Below are 22,048 nucleotides of genomic sequence, written 5' to 3' on the forward strand. Positions count from 1 at the left end.
AGCAGAGGGAAGCAGGGCTCCAGCCCAGGACAGCCTGGAGGGTTGCTGGGTAAGGTCTATGGCACGGAGCTGGGAACAGAGCAGAGCCCAGCATGCAGCTCCAGGAACAATCAGACCAGGAGCCAGGCAAAACAGGCCATAGGGCCCTGAATCATTTAGCTGTGTCAGTTACCAGACTTCTCAACCTGCAAATGCCAAAGACAACAGAGAAGGTTAGTGGGAAAAGCTGCTGGGACAGAGTAAAAGGAGTTTGTGGTTGGCCACTGGGGCCGGCAGAGGTGGTGCAGCTCTGAGGCTGCTTCCAGAGCTACAGCTGCAGTTGCTTAGAGCCCCAGGACCACCTGGTGGGAGGAATTAAGCGGTGGACTAGAGCAGGAGTGCAAAGCCTGTTTTGCCCCGCATGGATCTGGGCCACAATCCTGGTTGGCAGTTCTTGGGGGAGAAGAAGCGCTGGTGTGGCAGAGCTTGCTGTGTAGAAGTAGCTCTGAAAACAGCAGCGCATCCCCTCAAGCTTGGGACAAAGTACAGTCATACCCCAACAAAAAGCTCAAGGGTCAAGTAGTTGGCTGGGAACATCAACAGGCAGTGAAAATGGTCTGAGATTCAGATTCAGACTTTGGAATCTTCTTTTGGTGACAAAGAAGACCAAAACATACAGCCATAAGAAGTCAACAAAGTCAAAGAGCCTACATCAAAAGGCTCCAAGAAAAATATGAATTGGTCTCAGGCCATGGAAGAGCTCAAAAAGGATTTGGTAAAGCAAGTAAGAGAAGTAGAGGAAAAATTGGCAAGAGAAATGAGAGTGATACGAGAAAACCATGAAAAACAAGTCAAAGACTTGCTAAGGGAGACCCAAAAAATACTGAAGAAAATAACACCTTAAAAAATGGACTAACTCAAATGGCAAAAGAGCTCCAAAATGCCAATGAGGAGAAGAATGCCTTGAAAGGCAGAATTAGCCAAATGGAAAAGGAGGTCCAAAAGACCACTGAAGAAAACATTACCTTAAAAATTAGATTGGAGCAAATGGAAACTAGTGACTTTATGAGAAATCAAGATATTATGAAACAGAACCAAAGGAATGAAAAAATGGAAGACAACGTGAAATATCTCATTGGAAAAACCACTGACATAGAAAATAGATCCAGGAGAGAAAATTTAAAAATTATTGGACTACCTGAAAGCCATGATCAAAAAAAGAGCCTAGGTATCTTCTTTCAAGAAATTATCAAGCAGAACTGCCCTGATATTCTGGAGCCAGAGCGTAAAATAGAAATTGAAAGAATCCACTGATTGCCTCCTGAAAAAGATCCCCAAAAGAAAACTCCTAGGAATATTGTCACCAAATTCCAGAGCTCCCAGATCAAGGAGAAAATACTGCAAGCAGCCAGAAAGAAACAATTTGAGTAATGTGGAAACAATCAGGATAACACAAGATCTAACAGCTCCTACATTACGGGATTGAAGGGCTTGGAATACGATATTCTGGAGGTCAATGGAGCTAGGATTAAAACCAAGAATCACCTACCCAGCAAAACTGAGTATCATCAAGGCAAAATATGGATTTTCAATACAATAAAGGACTTCCAAGCTTTCTCAGTGAAAAGACCAGAGCTGAATAGAAAATTTGACTTTCAAATACAAGAATCAAGAGAAGCATAAAAAGGTAAACAAGAAAGAGAAATCATAAGGGACTTACTAAAGCTGAACTGTTTTGTTTACATTCCTACATGGAAAGATGATGTGTGTAATTCATGAGACCTCAGTATTAGGGTAGCTGAAGGGAATACACACACACACACACACACACACATATACAGAGGGCACAGGGTGAGTTGAATATGAAGGCATGATATCTAAAAAAATAAAATCAAATTAAGGGATTAGAGAGGAATATATTGAGAGAGGGAGAAAGGGAGAGATAGAATAGGGTAAATTATCTCACATAAAAGTGGCAAGAAGAAGCAATTCTTTTGGAAGGGAAGAGGGGGCAGGTGAGGGGCAATGAGTGAATCTTGCTCTCATCGGATTTGACTTGAGGAGGGAATAACAGGCACACTCAATTAGGTATCTTACCTCACAGGAGAGGAGGAAGGGGATAAAAAAGGGGGAATGACAGAAGGGAGGGCAGATAGGCGGAGGAGGTAATCAAAAGCAAATACTTTCGAAAAGGGACAGGGTCAAGGGAGAAAATTGAACAAAGGGGGACAGAACAGGAAGGAGCAAGATATAGTTTGTCTTTCACAACATGAGTACTGTGGAAGGGTTTTACATAATGATTCATGTGTGATCTATTTTGAATTGCTTGTCTTCTAAGGGAGGGTGGGTGGGGAGGGAAGAGGGCAGAGAATTTGGAACACAAAGTTTTAAAAGCAGATGTTCAAAAAAAGTTGCTTTTGCATGCAACTGGGAAACAAGATATACAGGCAATGGGGCATAGAAATCTATCTTGCCCTACAAGAAAGTAAGGGAAAAGGGGATGGGGGAGTGGGGTGACAGAAGGGAAGGCTGAAGAATGGGGCAATCAGAATATATGCCATCTTGGAGTGGGGGGGGAGGGTAGAAATGGGGAGAAAATTTGTAATTCAAAATCTCGTGGAAATCAATGCTGAAAACTAAAAATATTAAATAAATAATAAAATTAAAAAAGAATTTTAATCACAAAGTTTACAAATCTGGCTTGTTCTACTCCTTCCCACCCTAGTTCTAAAAGAGTGGGAAATGGATGATTACCTTAGGGTAAAGTTTAGGGAGCTTCTCTAATGCTTGCTGAATAATAATAGCTAGTATTTATATTTTGCTTTAAGGTTTTCAAAAGTCTATATCTATCCTTCCATTCTCAAAACAGCTCTGTGAGTAGATGACTATTCTCATCTTACAAGTGAGGAAACTGAGGCATAAAGTAAGTGACTTGCCTGGGTTTACACAGACAGTAAGTGACTGGTATTGGTGTCGGAAGACTCTGATCTTTTTGGATCGAGGTCCAGTCCTCTATCCACTGCAGCACCTAGCTGCCTCATGTGAAGAGCAACTCTATAGATTTCCACATATTGAACCCGGAGAAGATTTTGCCTTGTCAACTGCATGTTTAAGACTCATGTCCCCCCCAAGTCTTTTCTTAGAATAACTTCCCCTGGCCTTGCTTCTATGTTCAGATCTCAAACCTCACCTGACTCTGTGGGTATACTTACACTCTATGCCCTCTTTTCCTAGTCTAACCTGTTCGGTTCCACCTCAATCCAAGCCTCAGTTCTGACAAGAGGGAACTGAGGACCAGGGATAGATATCACAGAAGTGAGCACTGAAAGATTATTTGATCTTTTAAATTTGTGCCAAGCTCACTGAGTAACATGAGATTATACCCTGACGTCAACTGTACAAAGTTGAACCTAGAGATTGCCTCATTAACTCAGTAAAATTTTGTTTATGTACTCATACTGACCATGTGTGCTCAATTAGGGCACCCACGGGGAAAAGAGATGGCTTAAGAAAAGGAAATGGACAAATTTAAGAACCTAGGACCAGTCTCTGGAGGAGAAATATTCCTACTTTTAACCCTGGGGTGGTGAGAGAAGAAAGTTATGTTGTTTCTGATAGTAGCACAATAGTGGGCGAGTCCTCTGTTTCAAGAGAGGCTGCTCAAGGTTAGGGCATCTTGTTTTGTTTACAGTGGAGTGGACTGTTTACTTAAGAAAGAATTTGAATAAGGGTATAATACAGAGGATCAAAGAATATAAAATGAACAATTTTGATTATATAAAGATCTATATATACAAAAATGTTTTTAGCAGATCTTTTCATAGTAACCTCAAACTGGAAGCTAACATTCTTACCTACCGGAGAATGGCTACACAATTTGTCATATGAATATAATGGAGTACTACATAGAAATGGCATAGTTGTAGAGAAAATTAAGAATAACTATGATCTGAGGCAGAGTGAAGTTAGTAGAACTAGGAAAACAATGTACCCAATGACAATAGCATTAAAGAGAAAAACAACACTGAAAGACTTTAGAACTCTGATAAGATAAATCATGCTACCCTTCTTCAGCCAGACAGGTGTTGGAATTAAAATTTAGATTAAAAGCAAGCATATTTGGACATGAGCAATGTAAGAATTATGTAGTCTGGAGAGGGAGTGCACTAGCAATGGGATGAGAGAGGTGAGAAGCAGGAAAGGAGTAGCAGATTTGGGCATAGACACTTTGATAGGATCTAGGGTGGAAACTAGCCAGACAATGAAGGGCTAAGCTAGGTTAAGAGTAACCTAGTTTAGGGATTTGGGCATAGCAATAATGAAAGGTTTATGGCCTCAGGCAAATGCCTCATCTAGTGGGAAGATTCAAGGGAAGTTCAAGGGGGCTCCCACAATCTAAACCCCATCAGTCCTGCAGCTGCCATCCTACTCCAGTGCTACTGGTGGACCTATGAATTGGCACAACCATTATGGAAGGCATTTGGAATTAACACTCCAAAGAGACTACACTGTGTACCCTCCAACCTAGAGATACCAGAAGGTAGCATTTGAGGTGAATCTTAAAAGAAAACAAAGAAAAGGCAAAGGTGAAGAAGGAGAATCAGAAACATTCATTGCAAAAAAAATGGAGATGGGAAATGGGAGTGTTGTTAGAGGAACACTCCAAAAATACGAGGTACACTGGATCTCTGACCTCAAAGAGTTTATGTTAACATTCCTTTGGGGGAGAAAACATGGACAAACAGGAACTGATCTATGTTGGCAAAGGGAGTTTCCTCATTGAAACTTCTCTATACCAATGACACTAGTGGTCCAGTTCCAAATTCCTTTGTGATGTTCCTTGTGAAGATCTGACCATATCACTCCCCTACTTAATAAATCTCAATGTCTTCTTACTGTACAATGTATCCCATTACTTTTAACATGCCATAATTCATTCAACCATTCCCCAGCTGATAGGCATCCCTTCAGTTTCCAATTCTTTACCTCCGCAAAAGGAGCTGATATAAATATTTTTGTACAGACAGGTCCTTTTCTTCTTTCTTTGATTAACTAGGGTTTTGACAGAGTTGTGGTATCTCTAGGTTGGAGGGTACACAGTGTAGTCTCTTTGGAGTGTTAATTCCAAATGCCTTCCATAATGGTTGTGCCAATTCATAGGTCCACCAGTAGCACTGGAGTAGGATGGCAGCTGCAGGACTGATGGGGTTTAGATTGTGGGAGCCCCCTTGAACTTCCCTTGAATCTTCCCACTAGATGAGGCATTTGCCTGAGGCCATAAACCTTTCATTATTGCTATGCCCAAATCCCTAAACTAGGTTACTCTTAACCTAGCTTAGCCCTTCATTGTCTGGCTAGTTTCCACCCTAGATCCTATCAAAGTGTCTATGCCCAAATCTGCTATCCTTAAACTAGCCTATCCCTAGTCTGTTATTTCCAGGTAGGCTTCAGCTACTTCCCACCTTGAATTCTATTCCTGGAGTCTGACATCTAGTTACCCCAGTCCCATCAAGCTCCTCTTTAGACTCCTCCTCAAGACCCTCCCTAAACCTCTCCTCTCATCACCCCAGGACCTCTCTAGATCCCTCCCACAATCTTTGTGTATATAAATTTCATCTTGCCTCTATGAAGGCGCTCATATTCCATCTCTCAGATGGAATCTGGCCCGCTTGTGAAAAATGAGCATCACAAATAGTGAGACTTCTTAAGAAAACCCATTATGGCAAATCTGTAATAAACTTTGTTTTTCTCTTTGGCTGTAAGAAAGCTTGAGTCGAATTCATTTGAGCAGGACCCGGCATGTTGATATTTTGGGGTCTCGAGCACCCCTAAAAATATGATTCCCTGACCTCAACAGGACCATAGCCTCTTAGCCTGTGAACTGAGTCTCAGATCCCACCTTTTGGGAAAATGTACAAGTGTTACAGCCCTGTTCTTTGCCCCAGGGTTGAATTTGAGTTGTCCTCTTCTAGGTTAGTCTGACACTGAGGGTGGCTCCTGAGCCTGAGGGTTGAATCTTTAGTTTCAGATTCCTCCCACCTCAGGTGATCACCAACCAGTTCTGAGACTCTGTTCCCCTGGGGGCTGAGTTCGAGATCCCAGTCCTGCTATTTTGTTGGAGTCTGGCTCTGTCCTGTCCTGTGGAAGAACTATGTGCTTGTGGTTCAAATTTGTGATCCTGAGCTTGAAAGATGACCCGGTGTGGTTTGTCCTTAGATTTTTATCACCACTTGGTCTCTGACACTTGTCAGAGATCTTTGGTTGTAGTTTTCAGAGAAGCCGGGCTGCAATGCTTCCTCTAACTCTGCCATCTTGGCTGGTCTCTGGCTTGGTCTTCCAACCTCATTATACATTATTCCCCTTGGGGTACTTGACAACATAGCCTTCCTACCTTTTATTTTGTATTTTTGTGCATGCTTGTTCTGCACACCTGTCTCCTATGATAAAAGGTAAATTTCTTGAGAGTACAGATGATTTCATTCTTTCTATTTGTATTTCTAGTCCTAGCATGGTATCTGGCACATGGTAGATGATTACTAAAATACTTGCTGATTGATTGAAGAATTACACATGCCTTCAGATTTTGTGATATCTTGAATTTTTAGAATAAGGACATCTTTTCTACAGCACATTATACTGAGTATATTAAGAAAAACCAGAGTATGATCCATTCTCTTCCTCTATTCCATATTCTCTCTTTCTCCCTCCACTCTTCCTTTCTCTTCCTCCCTTCTTTTTTCTCTCTCAACAATCTAAATTTTCCCTCTACACAAAATTTGAACACACCCTTTTTTTTTCTGTTCTGTACCACAAAACAAGGAAGCCAAGACTACACAATAGGTGAGGTTGATGAAACTAAGATTGTTAATGGACAAAATGTTGCCCTGTCTGGACCTTCATTAGATTTACTGTTAGAACACGGTGACATTTGGGGATATTTTTGTTATACCTGTATCTTGGCAATTTCAATTGAACTCAGCTATCTACAGAGTACTTAGTACATTTCTTCCACCATGCTAGATGAGATCTGTGACACAAAAATAATACATGACCTAGCCCTTTCTTTCAAGGATGTCCTAATTTTGTTGGGAATAGACTCACTCATACAAAACAAGGAACAGGGCAAGACCATTTAAAATTATTGCCAAAGTGAAGAAGGTCAAAGGTCACGGTACATCAAATATAAGAGGTAACCAAGCGAGGAAGTGACTGGTCTTGCCCGGATCTAGCCTAAAGTCTTTCTAAAGGAAGAAACTTGAGGTGGGGTGATGACATGTTGATAGAAAAAGGCAAATAATGCTTGAAAAATGAACATGCTAGAATGAACATTCCTTTCCTTTAGACAGAACTTGAGTCTAAAGCTATGACCAAGCTGAGCATATTAAAAGCATGCTGACCTTTAACTGGCTAATGAGTACCCAGGAGGATTGGCCCAAGATGGCTAACATCACCAAATATAAGTGGGGTGATCCAGGACACCACTGTTTAAGTGTAAGTTGGGGTTAGCAGAACAATCTAACCATTTTCCAGCGTATGTTATACAATCTGCTTCCGTTTGGCCTTCATGTGGTCAAGGATAGCCTCCTGCTCAGGCTCACGGCCATGCAAAATGAAATCTGATGTGAACTCTGTAAATTAACATTACAGTCATTCAGTAAGTATTCGTTGAACACCCACCATTGGAACAGCATTGAAGTTGGCCATTTGTGTGATAATAAAAGAAAACTGTCTTCTATGGAATATTATCTTTGGGCATGAACCAATGGGGTACTTTACGAGCCAGTGACACTGGCCTCTGCTGTTCCTCAAACTAGACACTCTGTCTCTCCACTCTGAACATTCTCATCGCCTGCCCTCTGTGGCTGGAATACTCTCCCACCTCAGCTCCACATCCTGGCTTCTTTCAAGATTCAGCTCGTACCCCATCTTTTGCAAGAAGCTTTCTCCAATATCCCTTAATACTAGTGCCTTCCTTCCAAAATTACCTTGATTTTACCCTGCATATATCTTGTTTGTGCATAGTTGCTTGCATGTTGTCTTCCCCATTAGACTGTAAGCTCCATGACAGCAGGGACTGATTTTGCCTGTTTTTGTGTCCCTAGTGGACTGGCACATACCAAGTGTTTAATAAAGCTTTTTTTACTTGACTTGACTCAGGGATTACTTGGTATGTTAGCCTGGGTGACAGTGTCCGATAATCCCTTTTTATCCAAATGGGGATAGGGCTTTAGGGGACACGTTAGCAAGCTAAGGGTGGGGAGGCCTTGGCTTGGATTGGGCTGAAGGGCCTCTACTGTCTCTAGGCTGGATTTCACAGTATAATCTTATTATATTGTGATTATAATATTGCGTTATATATGGTATATATAATATATGCAATATTACATACACTACTGTATGATATATAGTATATTATACTACGATTAGTATAATAATATTATATTGTGATTATAGTAGATTATTATATAATCTACTCTGATAGATGGCTTATTGATCATGTTATCAATCCCTTGTCTCAGGAGCTACAAGGAAAGGGGAGAGGGTATCATCACCATTTGTTCAACTAGTAAGACAACTGGCTTTGTGCCTATTTTCCTACCATCCGTAGAGATCTTATTTGTAGCATGTGTAGAATTTGCCCCATCATTGATCTCCCACTCATTCACAAGTTGGTCTTCCCACAGTTATATATTGGACTGCTTTGTCTGAAGACTAATTGTCCTCTAGACATTGATCCTGGGGCTTGGTAACATATGGGGGTGGTAGTGGTGGTGAAGTACAGATCTATTCTATCAAACCCATTTAACTTTAGGAATTTCACCCACTCCCTTTCAGAATCTGAATTGGTAATTCACCTTTCTGAAGGCAGGTATGCATATCCCCTCCCAGAGCTACTTTAAAAGGGTTAGAAGGAGGTCTCTATGTGAAGCATATAATGGATTAAACTAGCTTAGCAATAGTAAGTCCTAGAGAGCTCCCTAAGCCCAAGGAACTCTACTGCAGAAAGAGGCTTCCATGTTAGTTCCAATGGACCATGCTTTCAGTAGCTATCCTGCTCTAGTGACTCATCAGGTTACTGGCTGAATTTCTCTTGTGATGTCCTAGTTCCTTCATGGTGAGAGGCTACCCAGTCTCTGCTACCTCTGTAAGAGAAATCACTCTCCTTGCATAATGTAGGACTTATATTAGAATGAAATTAATCACTCATAGGTCAATGAACAGTTTAACGAAAGGAGGTTTACTTAGCTATAGCACAGAAAGGATACTCAACAAGAATAAGGCACTTAGCTTGGGCAGACACCTTCTCCCCTCCACCACATACACTGGTTCCATATGGGAACATAAATGGTCAGCAAGGGTGGAATACGCTGATGAATTTAGGTTTGAACATCTGCCAAGGCTGAAGGATCCCCAACTCCACATGGGTGGGGAACTTTCATGTGTTTAAGTGACCAGGGCTCCCCAGAGACATGACTCGAAGTCACCAGGAAGCTGTGTCAACACTTTCGTGTAACTTGAGTGATAGGACAATCAATTCTTAGGGATGGATTTTTGCCTTTTAGGGAAAGAATAAGCACAACCTATGTGGCAGGCAGGGATTGGTTGGAGCACGGCATTGGAAGATAACGTTTTATCACAGATGGGAAGTTCTCTAGAACAAAATTCTGAAGACATACAAAGAAAAACAATTCCAATAAAGAAGAAATGGAATGGTTGTCTAAAGAGACCTGTGTGGGTAAACTAGGAATCCACCATCCAACCAACTGACATTTAAAAGACACAACTTCAGAAATGGAAACATGGGTAAATAATAGAAAACAAATATAAAAGTGTAGTGAAAAAATAGTTTGAGGAGGGGCAGTTAGGTGGTGCAGTGAATAAAGCACTGGCACTGTATTCAGGAGGATCTGAGTTCAAATCTGTCCTCAGACACTTATTATCCGTGTAACCCTGGGCAAGTCACTTATGTCCTGACTGCCTCCAAAAAAAAAAAAAGTAGCATCAGGACTGCTGAAGCTCAGAATGAGCCAGTGAAGGAAACCTTTTAAAAATTATATTGGAGAAAAGAAAAGCAACAAATAAGCGTAAATAAAAACAATTAATTGGAGCAATTGGAATGAGGGTTGATAACTGAGAAGTCAGATCTAATCAACTTTCACTTTATTTCTGTTTTCCTTTCTGAAAATTCTCTTTGGGTTGGAAAAGCAAGTACAGAAATGGCTGACAGGGCTTGGAAAATACAAGTATATTAAGAAAGAATAAACTGTACATGATAAATGACATCTTAGATTACTGAAAAGAACTAGAAAAAGTGAGTGTTGAGTCATTGTCAGTGACCAGTTGAAATTTTTAGAGAACAGAAGAGTTATTGTGAGATCAGAGAAGGGGAAATTCTCTAGTGTTCAAAAAAGAGAAGATAAAAATGGTTTGAACCCTAGAGGGTAAGCTTAATGCAATTCCTATTAAAAAAAAAATCTAAAACATTATCTAAAGGGATGGTTAGTGAACAGCTAGAAAAGGAAAGTCTCAAACCTCTGGTTAAGATGGCAGTATTAAGGTGACAGAGGAGCCCAGCTTATCCAAACATACTCCAGAAAATATCTGAAAAGGGTCCTAGGTTGGTTGGTTGGTTGTTTGTTGTCCTCATTCTCCAAGAGGAACAAAATGACATCACTATGTTGGGTTCAAGGTACAGTGTGTTGACTGTGTTGTTTGCTCTTCATTCTTGAAGAGGACCATGACATCAGGGAGGTGATACCATTACTTGCAAGTGAATCGAATTTAAGTGAGGGAGGCTATGAAAAGTCACGAGCCTCACTTTCTCCTCTGGAGCCACCTGGGTCCAATGGCCAGATGTAGAACAGGATGACTGGACATGTCCCTCATCTGACTGTGAAGGATCAGACCACTACAAGCTTGGAATGTTCTTCCACAGGTTGAGCAGAAACATTTGGAGTAGAGTTGTCTCTAAATCTGCACATCTCAAATTTCTTTTGAGCTACTGCAGTTTTGCTTTGCTCATAGAGCACAGAGATTTCTTTGATGTGGGCATGCCATACTGGGTTGTCCTGTGCTAGTGTCTTCCACATCTCCCAATCAATTCCAAAGTTCTTCAGAGAGACCTTGAGAGTGTCCTTGTATTGTTACCTCTGGCCTCTGGGTGAGTACTTGTCTTATGTGAGTTAATAGAAGTAGAACAAATAGAAAGCACATGAGAAAAGCTTCTAAGGCCCATTTAGAATGGCACCAAGGGAAGTGAGCAGAGGCTGGGAGAAAGGATACTCCTGGGAGCTGAGGATGAATTCAGATAAATAGACCTGAAGCCTGAGAACACTGGCAGAGAGCTGCTCCAGTGAAGCCACTCCAGTGAAGAGGCCAAAAGGCTGTGGGCGGTGGGAGTCATATCTGAAGCCAGCAGGTATTCTGAGTGAGGATGGCTCTAGGGATGCCACAAGGTAGTGTGAGCTCCTGTATGCAAGGTCTGAAGCCAGATCCCAATCTTGGCCTGGCAGAACAGAAGTAGGGGACAGAGCCAGTCCCCATAAACTCTCTATAGAGAGACAGTCACTGGCTGTGCACGTCACTGGTATTAACAGAAGAGTTAACTCAGAGACAAGGTACCTGCTGTGGTGTGAGTTAGAAAATGCATGATCTCTACCACTCAAAGGCAGCCTGTCAGGGCTACATCAAGGAATGGAACCAAGTTCTGATTGGAGATTTTGCAAAAAAGATAGAAACAGGTAGAGACTGAGACAAAAGCCAGGGACTGAGGCAGAGGGTGGGAACTCGCAGGAGCCAAGATATCTATGATGGCAGCAGCCACAGCATCCAGGCAACAGATGGGACAAGATGCAACAGGGTTTGGTCAAACCATTCAAAAGTGCTGAAGGGGATGGAGCCTGACACAAAGTCTCAAAGCAAGAACCAAGACTGGAAACACAAATAAACAGGAGAAACTTAAAACACAGTGAACATATCCTATGAGTTGAGAAGTGCAAGAAGTAAACCCAGAAGAATGTAATGCCAGGACAAGTACAAAGTCTCAGGGGAAAAATGTCTCAGTTACAAAAACTACAAAAGTGGCTGGAAGTAGTGGGGAGGAAAAAAGTAATTGGTAGAAAATGAAGAACTCATGGAAAAACAAGGAGCATGGCACAGCCCAGAATAGAGGGTGAATATCTTACCCAAGTAGTAGACTCCCTGGAATGATGCAAACCCAACTCAATTCATCAAAGACAGTTACACTGAAAACAACTGAACAACAACCATGATGTGCCTTCCCCCTCCTACATGTCTGGGGTTGAGGAAGACAGAGCACACCACATTCTCCCACTGCTACATAAATCCACAAAGGGTCTCTCCTCTGAAGATTTTATGGGAACACAAAGACCAATTTACAGATTAGCATTTTTAAAAAAATGCTAGCAAAGATAATGAAATTTTTCCAAACAAATGAAAAAAAGTGGATCTTGCAAGTCAGAGGCCTGGTGTCCTTTGTGATTTTTTGAAACCAACCACATTTACCAAATATTTTCTCTACTCTTTCACCAATCTACTTTATTTGAAACAACATCAGTTGCTTCCCTCCCCTTAACTTCTTTCTCTTCTTTTCTTCAGTGGAAAAATGATTATTGCTATAAGGAAGGGTTTCAGCTACAGAGAGAGGACCATCATGGAAGCCAAGCATATATTAAACACTAGAAGCCAGACACAATGACTTGGATACATATATTAAGCAGAAAGAAAGGCAGTCTCTGACCTCAAAAAACTTACATTGTAATGGACAAAGAAAACACACAGAAACAAGCAGAAAAAGTAGGGGCTATGATTATTCACGAAAATAAACCATTTCAATTCAGTTGAAACCTGAATAAAACATTCAGTCCTGGTAGTGAAAATTTGAAAACCCGGGAGTTGTTTAGAGTTGTGCAGCAGGAAGAGTTCTCACTGGCTTTAGAGTCAGAGGACCTGGGTTCAAATCCAGCCTCTTATACTGCTTTAACCTTGGATAATATGGTTCCCTTCTCTTGGCTTTGGTTTTCTCATCTGTCAAATGAAAGGCTTGGACCAGAGGGGTCCCTTCCAGCTCTCAATCTGTGATGAAGAATAGAAATTGTAGGTCTATAAGAGCAAGATTTCCATGGAAGAATTTAAAAAAAAATTTGAAACACACACTCATATATACATATACATTTATATGTACATACACACATACATACATATATATATATATATATATATGCCTGTCATTATAGTGCTGGGAAAGAACTCTAATGAGCATTAAAAGAATGCTTCCTCATTTACTTTCAAGTGAACAAACACCAAGCAAAAACTGGAAAAACCAGCCTCCGACCACTGCAGATATCCCTGAAGCTCTTATGCTTGGTAATCGAGTATACTTCCTTTTGAGAAGTAAAAGCATCCTTAGCTGGATGTGTAAAAAATAAATGGGTTTCTTACTTTGGGCTGCCTATAAACTTGAAAGAACTATCCCTGATATCACCTTCTTGTGAATATGGGGAGAGATAAAGACAAGGATGACCTCAAAGTTCGATTTAGTAAAAGCAACAGTGTGAGAAAGCAGTTCATGGGATTTGGAGCACAAAGGGACCTGGGAGATGATCTAGCCCAAAGCACTCTCATTTGCCCAGATGAGATCCCAAGGGCTGGGAGGTGGCTCATCTGAAGTCTCCCCGGTAACAAGGAGCAGAGCCAGGGGTCCTGACTCCAGCTCTAGACTCCCTAATACATCACAATCTGGAGTTGGTATCTAGTTTCAAGGTTCAACAAGACAGACTATTCCTTTCTCTTACAAATTTTGAGATGGTATCTCAGCTAGATTCCCTTTATTTCTACTGTAGGTGGCCATGCAGGCAGAAGGACTCGGTGACCTATGCAACAGCCTGGCACCTGTGAGAAACAAGATGATGGTTGGCTCCTCTCGGATTCCTCAGGGAAACTGTGCCAAAGTCTCTAAGGGAAATGGTAAAGTAAACATCAGACACTAAATTCAACTCCTAAAGCACAGGACAGGATTTACATGGGAGGTTCTGTTCTTAAGAGGGGAGCAAGGAAGGATAACTGCTTCCTAAGCAGCCTCACCTGAGCTGAATGTGCTAGCCTTAGGATGGATTGGAGAGAAGCTTGTCCCCAGCTGTCCCTTGAAGCTTGTCCAGTACTGGTTCTAGCTCTCAGTGCAGGAGAATGCTCAGAATCAATCCTCCCCAGGAAGGGTTAATCAGATGCTTGATGAGCCCACTCAGTGAAAAACAAAAATGTGCATCCTCTATTCTTATGGAGACAGAAGGGTCAGTCCAGGGGGGAAAGGAAAATCTCTGGTTAGCAAAAAGTCTGACAGGAAAAGCAGAAAATTGCTTTCAATGTGTTCCCCGGGCTAGGACCATAACGCCTCCACACACAAAAATGTCACTGTCTGAGGAAGTCTTCGGCTGGGGTTTTAAAAGCTTCCAACAGAGTTGGGGAGGCAAGTCTCAGGCCCCTAATGAGAAAATTCTATGAGCTGTGTCTCTCTCTTTCTGCTTCTACTTGTTGGGGGGTGCTTATACTTTGTCTGGGTAACACAGGAACCTAGAGGTTTAAAGGGAATTTTGTATTTCCCCTCCAACTAAGACTGACAATTTGGAATTCTCCTGAGGCATTGGTCTCCAGTAAGTAAGCTCACATCTTTCAGAAGCCAGTGTACCTGATGGTTTCCAGAAGGGTGCTAGATCTGTTGCCAAGGCCAGCAGGGCTACCTGAGCCACCTTTGATGACTGCTATAATCTTATGCTATATTTCCACGTTTCTCCTTGAAGGCAGGAACTGTTTTGTGCCCCTTGCACCAAGTCTGCGGCCTTGGCAGTCAGCGAGGATTGGGCCTCCCTCAGTGTTCTGGAATATTTATCAGTAAGCTATTATACCCTCCTATTGATTTGCTGGGTTGGCCCTGGGAGCTTTGGATTCTGAAATCTTGCAGTTTTGTAAGAGATCTTGCAGAGACTTTGGAAATAAAGACAATGGCGATATGGCAAGGGGAGAGAGGGTACTAGTTGGTGCAGTGAACGGAGTACCCAGCTTGGAGTCAGGGAGACCTGAATTCAAACAATTCACACCAAAGTTAAAACAAGCAAAGGAAGAATACAGCTTTGCTCCCAAGAAAGACAGTTAGTTGGTATGGTTAGATGGCCTGGAGTCTGGAAGATCTGAGTTCAAATCTAGCCTCAGACACTTACTAGCTGTGTGACCCTGGGCAAGTCATTTCACCCTGTTCTCAGTTTCTCCATCTAGGGACAATAACAGCTCCTACTTCCCAGGGTGTTTCTGAGGATCAAATAAGATGATATTTATAAAGTGCCTGGTAAATAGGCACTAAATAAATGCTAGCTATTAAAATTGTAATTATTATTATTAGATGAAGTAAATACACTTCACAAGTCACAGTTCATCATCTGTAAAGTAAAGTGGTTGGACAAGACAACTTATAAGAACCCTTCTAATTTAAAATCTATGACTCCTTTAACTTTTTTCTTTTTTTGGCAAGGCAATCTAAATTTTTTTGGGGGGTGATGCACCAGGATTAAGTGACTTGCCCAGGTTCACACAGCTATTAAGTGTCACATGTCTGAGGCTGGATTTGAACTCAGGTCCTCCTGACTCTAGGGCCAGTGCTCTATCCACTGTGCCACCTCACTGCCCCATCCTCTAACTTTTATTATCATGTTAAGTGTCTTTTGGGGGGGGGGCAGGGCAATTGGGGTTAAGTGACTTGCCCAAGGTCACACACCTAGTACATGTGTCAAGTGTCTGAGGCTGGATTTGAACTCAGGTCCTCCTGACTCCAGGGTTGGTGCTCTACTCACGGCACCACCTAGCTGCCCCCATGTTAAGTATTTTAAGACACACTATTAGCTGGAGGATACTGTTCAAAACTTGTCAATATTCTATTTTTTGTTGAGTGTGTGCATGCATGAATGTACATACAACCTGTATATTTTACTCTAAATTGGGTTGGATACAATCCTTTACAGTTTCTTCAGATCTGAAGTCATGCTAAATGGTTCTTACAAAGACTCGAAATGACTAAGTCTCACCTAGATGCTGAAAGGGGCAGCTAGAATGGTGGTGGTCCAGTGGATAGAGTTGGACCTGGAATCAGGATGGCCTGAGTTCACATCTGGCCCCAGACACTTAACTTACCAGCTATGTGACCCTGAGCAAGTCACTTAACCCTCTGCCTCTGTTTCCTTATATAAAATGAGCTGAAGAAAGAAATGGCAAACCATTCCAGTATCTTTGCTAAGCAAACCCCACTTGGGGTCACAATGAGTCAAACACGACCTGAATGAAAGTAAGCCACTGGTACACAAATTATAACTCTGATAACCTTCATCCAATAGTTATTCTACAAATATCTGAGAAAATTTTTTAAAGTCACAGATTGAGTTTAGTCCATGGAAACTCTGAAGAGCAAAACATTCTATCCTTCCTAGGAGATGGCCATTTCCCTCTTTGGACACATCATAGCAGCATTCTTAAGGAGCCTTCATTGTGCAGGACTTAAATTTTCTTCAGTAGGCAAGGAAATATAAACCCACTTTCCAAGCTAAACTTGGAAGTGTGAACATGGATTATTTTTAGGGTGGACATATGCTATATTCCCAGAAGACGATTACATCATGTCCGTCCTGACAATGCAGAGAGCGACATCTTGGGTAATGATCGGTACCACCAACAGGGATACAAGGTGAGCTATCTGTGGAGGCAGGAAGGCAGCATTTAGGCTTATAGAAGCACTTGGATAGCTCCTGGTACCAGCTACATCTGGTTCTCCCTCTGCCTTCTATAACTTTGCACAGTTATAAGGTATTTCCTCTCAACTTCTCCTCCCCTTCCTCAACCTACCTACCCCCCAGTTTTTGTTTTTGTACCTAGCCCCCAGGATCACAGCGGGAAGGGCTAAGATCCTGCCCATGCACACAAATACAAAAACTCCTAAGGAGGACAAGACTAGGGGCATTCTAATATAACTCCTAAATGGCCTCCAATTCTTCAGTGGGGAAGAATAGCACCTTAGGACTGAATTAAGCATGGGAAGGAACCTTAGGTGCCACCTAATGCAACTTCTAAATTGACAGAGAAAGACAAAGACCCAGGTGGTTTTGAAGACTTGCCCGTGGCCACACAGTAATTGTCAGAGGTTGGATCTAACTCCAAATCTAGAAGTCCACCAATGATACCATGATTCCTTTCCACATCAGTCCACTTGTGGTCTGTATCTGATCTCAGGAAGAAGACAGATGGACTAATTACTATTTCTGCAGAGAGGTCATTGGAACCACTCAAAGTTCATTCACTCAGAATGTAGGGGTAGCTATGGATCATATACATGAGCAGGTCATTGCTGTTCCCACTTTGACTATGAGTACACCTCAATGCTCAGTAACAGGTGATCTAATGTACTAGACAAACATACATGTGACTTTATATACAACAGCAGGCACTATTTTGTCTCCTATTCTGTAAGCAAATGTCATTTTGTGGCCTGACATTCATCAGCCCTGCTCAAAGTTTCTCTTATTATGACTCAGAAACATGTAGGGCTCACCTAGACATTGATAGTACTCAAATTATAGCTCTGATGGATCTTCATCCAGTAGTTATCCTATAAATATTTGAGAAAAGTTGTTAAAGTCACAGAATCATGAGAAGTAACCTTAGGTCAGTCAGCCTTGGTTCCAGGCCAAAACCCACTTGGTCACTGTATGGACCCAGATTGACTTAGAGTGAATATTAATAGGAATTCACATTTTTGTTTTAGCCAGAAACCCTGAGGGTCTTCCCCTCCAGGTTTAATTTTTTTTTCTCCTAGACTAAGTTAAAGAGGCCATTCTTTGCCTCATTTTTTACCTAGTCTTAATCACTGAATGAGCACTGCCCTAGTCAAACTGAGACCTGCTAAAGGTCAAGGTCTTCCACTTCATCTATGGCCATCTCTAGTCTTTCTGAAGTGTATCTGGCCACTGGACCCAGATAGCTCTGGGGGAGAAAGTGAGGCTTGTGACTTTGCGCAGCCCTCTCTCACTTAAATCCAATTCACTTGCATGTCATGGCATCACCTCCATGATGTCAATGGTCCTCTTCAAGAAGGAAGGACAAACAACAACAACCCTGTTAAACCTTTACTATTTGTTAGGCTCTGTCCTTTCTGTCAAAGAGCTCCCATTCTAAAGAGGAGGCTAACATACAAACAACTTATACACATATAAGATATATCCAAAGGCCAAGGAAGACAGATGATTTGCTCAAGGTCACACAAGTCCCACTCCATCTAAAAGTTTTTCCATGATAGTCACTTCCCATCATTGCCCTTTTCAGAGCTGACCAAGACATACCCTGATTTTAAATGTTGGGATCTAGTGGGATTTTATACCCAAACACCCATGTGCCTCTGACATGACTCCAGCTGTCTCTGGCTGGCTGTTACTCAGAGAACAAGAGGGGTGGAATGTGACATTGGATGGGGCTCTGGCTTCTTCAGGGCCCCTCTCTCATTCTTTCTTGTCTGCTTCAATTTCATGGTACTGTTCCCAAAGGGAAATGGAAAGCAGAGAATGGGAAAGCTGGAGACCTCTGCACTGGAAACTTTTGGTCTCTTTTTCAGCAAGAAATTGCCATTTAAATTTCCTCTTTGCTAAAAGGTCCAGGATATTTCTCAGTGCATGGGAAAAGAGGCAGCCCAAGTGTCTGCCTTTCCATCACTCACTGCCTTGCTTGTATGTTGCCCTTGGTTGTCATGGCCAAAAAATTCACTACTGAGTGGTTGTTTCAGTAAGCATCTAGGTGATGAAATGGGGAGTATTGGATTTGAAATCAGGAATCCTGCTTTGGATACTTTTAGCATTGTGGGCTTAGGCAAGTCACATGACCTCTCTCAGCCTCAGTTTCATCACATGTAAGATGGGAATAATAATAATAGGGTCTACCTCACCTTCTTGAGAAGATCAAATGGTAACAGAGGTGACAAATGTAAAACGCTTTGTAAATCTTATAACTCCTTATATAAATGCTACCACTATTCTCCATTATTACTACTATTCTGCCAGTGATGAGCTAGGTGGGTCCTGGGAAAGCTGACAGTTGGCTGCTGGGACCACATTACAAACTTGTGTGGCAGAGTCTACCAGGGCTTATGAACCACTGCCATAGCCTTCAAAGACCAGGGGTCATCTCCATGCCATGACAGGGCACTTGAAAGGGACCAAGAAAACAGTCCAGCTGATAAAGACAGTTGGCAGGTAGGTGGAGAGATAAGAATGGGGAATGATACTGCAGGTGGAAATGTGATAACATAGCACTTCAGAAGCAATACCAAGTATTAAATAAACACAATATTTTTATAAGTAAGAACACCTTGATAAAGAGTAAGCCCTTATTCAATTTCTAATACAGTTTGATTGGAGGGTGAAAAGGAATGTAATGAACTGTGAAGAGTGTGGTTGTGGGTCCAAGGTTTAAACCTGACTTTTCTCCAGGTTTAATTCAAACATGACTTTGATTCTCCCCAGCTGCTAATGCCTCCCCATTAAAATGACCCCATTTACCTGTATATGCCATCTCTGAAGATAGAATGTAAGCTTCTCCAGGGCAGATACTGTTTCATTTTTGTTTTTGTATTCTAGTGGCTAACATAATGTCTGGCACAGTGGAGCTCAATTAATGCTTCATGGTTGATAGTAGAATTTCATGCATCAGCACAAAGGACTTGCTAATTGTACAGGAACCTATGGGCGATTCCCTGGGGAAGGGTTAGGGACTGTGCGTGCAGGGCGCATAGTGAGGGGGCTGAGCAACGGAAGGCTGCTGGCCATAGGGGAACTATGCCTTCTGCAGACCAGAAGGAGAGGCCCATGAGAGACAGGTTAGCAGGTTTCCTTACATGTGGAAGCAATCGCAGCATCCTGATGAGACCAGTTTCCCTATATCCATGTCTTTCCTGTGCCTTCCAAGGAGGTGGGCAGGGAGGGCAAGTCAGCTCACCTGAGTACCCAAGGGATGTACCTGTGTCTCTGTTCCCCTTGGAACAGTGGTAGCCATTAGTTGCCAATGTTGCCTAGTCTGTCTGAGCTTTGGAAACAGTAGGTATGCACGAGGCCCTGAGCACCAATGCCACCCAGGGGAATATACATGTGCAGGCTGACCACAGCCCCAACTACATCTCAATTGAGGAATCCTATTCCCCTTAAAGCAATGACTCTAGCAGAGGTCCTGGGCTCTTGACAAATGAACAGAAAGTCTACTAAAACTAGAAGGATCAGAGGATTATAGACCTAATACAAACCCCTCATGTTACAGATGAGGGAACTGAATTGAATTCTCAGAGAAGGGGGCTCTATCCCCTGCACCACCTAGCTGCTGAGTAGAGTAGTACTTGCATATAATTTATAAATAAAAAAATGTATTGGGGGCACATGCTCAAAAATGTTTTACTGAAAGGGGTGCATGACTAAAAAAGTTTGGAGATCACTGGAATAAATAGAATGTTAAAGCTGGAAGGGCCTTTGAGAGATTAAATAATCTCAAATAAATACTAAAATAATAATAATAATCTCAAATATTTCTTGTTACAGATGAGAAGAGTGAGATCTAGAGAGTTGGAGAGATGTGCCCACAGAGGCATAAGAAGTTAAGGACACAGTCAAGACTAGAGCCCAGGTTTTCTGATCCCCAGTTCGGTGCAGAAAGTTCCAACTACAGCATTGCCCTGGTCCAGAAAACACCTGCAATGGCTCTGTATTCAATGTAACAAGCACAAATTTCTGCCTGGCACCATGTATCAACACTGCCAATGCTGTTAATGAAAAAGCCTGGCACATCCCTTCCTTGGGGCTCTGCATTCTGGTGATGACTCCATCACATATCAAGAGAATCATGCCGGGGGCTGGAATAGTTTGAAGTGAGTAGTGAATGGGGCCAGTAGGGTGAGTGGGATTGGCAGGGTATTGTTGAGGAGGAATGAATGAGTGGGCTACCAAGTGTCCGCCATTTTGGAGGACTCAGTTGTCATTCCTTAAGTGGGTAGTTTTTTCTTGCCTTTATAAAGAGTGAGGGAAGGAAAAGGGTGGTGATGGGAGAGAATTTGGAACTGAAAATAAAATAGAATTTAGCCTGCGGGGGGAGGGAGGAGGAAGTCAGAAGCATTACCTCAGCACTTATGTTTTCCTGATTATTGAACCTGTAGTCACTGCAGGAGGAACTGAGTGGCTGAGTGGCATTTATCTTGCATCTTTCAAAAATGTAATCTTTTCATTTGCAGAGAGTAAAGCGGTTTGTAACTGGATTTTATAGTTCATATGGAATTTAAGGCATGGCCTAAAATAAGTACTTCGGACTTCTTCCTACTCGTTTGCACTTTCATTTAGGGAAGGAAGAATTAGTGGTGTCACCAATTTTCAGTGGAGAAGTCTATGACTCTCTTAACACTAAATGGAACTGGGAATTCATTTCTTTCTTCCACCCCTTGTCCTCTAGCCCAACTTTCAAAATTCTGTTAATGGCACCATTGCTTTCTTAGGCACTTGGGAGCAAAATCTTCAGCTTCCCACTTGAACTCCACATGGGATCAGTTTCTAAATTATTTTTATTTCTGTCTCTCCTGCCTTAATTATCCCTTTTTAAAAATTCTATCTTATTTTTATTGATAGCTTGTTTTTTATATTATCATTTCTGAATAGCTCTTGCCTCCCCATTAAGCCAACCCTTCATAATAAAATTAAAAGCCGTATCAACTTTGAGAATCTATTTGATAGTCCATACTCAAAATCCCCCATCCTCGACTCTTCTCTGAGCCAGGTTTGAGCATCCTGATCATATAACACTTGGGCATTTTATCTTTTTTTGTTTTCTTCCGTAAGTCATTATGTATCTTGTTTTTCTGATTCTGCTACTTTACTTTGTAACAGTTAGAGGAGAAATCATAGGATCATAGATCAGGAAGGAACCTCCCAGGCCACTAAGTCCAAACCCCTCAAGCTCAGGGAGGGGCAGGATTTTGCCAAAGGTTATCCAGGCA

The 22,048-nt window shown here is 41.9% G+C and overlaps 1 protein-coding gene across 2 annotated transcripts in view; it reads right to left on the bottom strand.

Moving 5' to 3' along the window:
* The window catches only part of SHROOM3 (shroom family member 3), a 123,425-nt gene that overhangs the window by 41,359 nt on the left and 60,018 nt on the right, over window positions 1-22,048 (bottom strand). The window lies entirely within an intron of this gene.

This window comes from Trichosurus vulpecula, chromosome 6 (assembly GCF_011100635.1).
Source record: "Trichosurus vulpecula isolate mTriVul1 chromosome 6, mTriVul1.pri, whole genome shotgun sequence".
Classification (NCBI taxonomy): domain Eukaryota; kingdom Metazoa; phylum Chordata; class Mammalia; order Diprotodontia; family Phalangeridae; genus Trichosurus; species Trichosurus vulpecula.